We start from the raw sequence: 2,402 nt of genomic DNA on the forward strand, positions 1-2,402 counted from the left end.
AAAAAAGAACAAAAAGCATTCTTAGTTGAAGTTTCGCTTTAAAGATAATGATATATGGCCGGGCGCGGTGGCTCAAGCCTGTAATCCCAGCACTTTGGGAGGCCGAGACGGGTGGATCACGAGGTCAGGAGATCGAGACCATCCTGGCTAACACGGGGAAACCCCGTCTCTACTAAAAAAATACAAAAAACTAGCCGGGCGAGGTGGCGGCGCCTGTAGTCCCAGCTACTCGGGAGGCTGAGGCAGGAGAATGGCATAAACCCGGGAGGCGGAGCTTGCAGTGAGCTGAGATCCGGCCACTGCACTCCAGCCTGGGCGATGGAGCGAGACTCTGTCTCAAAAAATAAATAAATAAATAAAAATAAAGATAATGATATAGATGCTCGCAGAGGACAGGCCTTATGCAAAGATTAGCAGTCCTTTGTTTGACGAGCCCAGATAGTACAGCACGTCTCCCCCGTGATGTTTTTTGGCTTTCATCTTACATATAAACAAGCGTTGTATCCAGGTGGACGCCTTCCTCCTGGTGATTTGGGAACATCCTGCTCTATGGAGTAGCCATTCTTTTATTCCTTCGCTGCCTTAATAAACTTGTTTTCACTTGACTCTGTGGACTGGCCTGGAATTCTTTCTTGCACAAGATCCAAGAACGCTTTTTTGGGGTCTGGATCAGGACCCTTTACCAGTAACACAACCACTCCACCAAAAACTCTTGTCTGTGATCTCTACATTGTCAGTGGTCAGCTCTCAGTCCTCGTCGTCCGGGGACTACAGCAGAATCGATAGTCATTCCTGCTAGACACGCTTTCTTCACTCCCCATCCAGGACACCATGCGTCTCTCACTTTCCTCTTATCCCGGAGACCACATCTTCAAGTCTCAGTTACCCGTCTCTCCTGAAACCGGCAACCTGGCCACTTGCCTGTTTTGATGGGGTTTAGAGGAAAAGAACAAAAGCCCCTTCCTTAAGTTGTAGCTTAACTTCCAGCCAATCCACAGCATAAGACCCAAGAAACTATTAAGCACAAGTTCTTGCTTTAGGGGCCAAGGGACTTCCCCGGGGTTCCACATGTGCAGTTAGACTTAAATTTCAACCATAGTTACCCCTTCCTCATTTTCACGCTAAAAATCACACCTAGGGGTAGAGATTTAAAATGTGAATGTTGCATGGGACGCATGAAGAAGCATGCAAAGCTACTGAGAAGCGCTAGACAAACCCCTCCCATCCGTGCCTGGACCAATCCCTTCCCTGTGAAACTAACCCACGTGCCACCCCCCGGGGGGCGGGTGGGGGGTAGCCCACCGTTTTCCTTTCACGGTGCTGACTTGCTTGTGCACAAGCAAAATAAAGCTTTCTCTTTCTCCTTGCTGCTGCCACTGCTGATCTCTATTTCTATCCTGGGAGATTACAGGATCCCAGGGCACACTGGCAACACTTTGACTCCTTAACATCAGGGTGCCTTGCCTCAGGCCTCAGTCCTTGTACATCTTTTCTATCCACATCTTCAGTGAACTCATCCAGTTCAGTCCTTTAAATGCCATCCATATGCTGATGATCCTAAAATCTATATCTCCAGGATCTCCGCTAAACACTAGATTCAGCTCTTGCCTTCATATTCTTCCCCTATGGGGTGGACAGGTTTTAAGGTAGATGCGTGATCCCTGCCTCCTGGTGTTCACATCCTTGAGTAATCCTCTCGTCTTGAGGGTGGACAGAGCCTGTGGCTTGCTTTTGAACAACAGAATATGGCAGTGGTGATAGGATGTCCCTCCCCAATCACCTGATGTTATACAAGACTCCATCTTGCTCGCAGACTCATTCTCAAGGGTCTCTCATTTGCTGGGTGAGAAGCAAGGTGCCATAATTCCTACAACTTCAAGGAAACAAATTCTGCCAAGAATCTGAGGGGGCTTTGATCCTTCCCCTGTCAAGCCTCCAGATGAGAATGCAACCCAGCTGACACCTTAATTGTAGCCTCGTAAGACCCAACAACAAGCCAGCTAAGCTGTGCCTGAACTCCTGCCCCCACAGAAACTCTGAGATAAGTGTGTGTTGTTTTAAGCCACTTATCTTACAGCCACATGATCTGACTTATGCATTATTAGAATTCCAGAAGAAAAAAGGAGAATGAGGCAGAAAATCTGAAGAAATAATGGCCAATAATTATCCAAATTAATGGTAGGCACCAAACAAAATATTTAGGAAGCAATGGATTCCAAACAAATAAACAAAACACTTAGTCATGTCATATTCATACTGCTGATAACAGAAAGCAAGGAGAAACTCTTAAAAGCAGACAGAGGAGGTCGGGCGCGGTGACTCACGCCTGTAATCCCAGCACTTTGGGAGGCTGAGGCGGGTGGATCACAAGGTCAGGAGTTTGAGACCAGCCTGGCCAACAT

Source organism: Rhinopithecus bieti, unplaced genomic scaffold, assembly GCF_001698545.2.
Source record: "Rhinopithecus bieti isolate Rb0 unplaced genomic scaffold, ASM169854v2 scaffold_9449, whole genome shotgun sequence".
Lineage (NCBI taxonomy): Eukaryota > Metazoa > Chordata > Mammalia > Primates > Cercopithecidae > Rhinopithecus > Rhinopithecus bieti.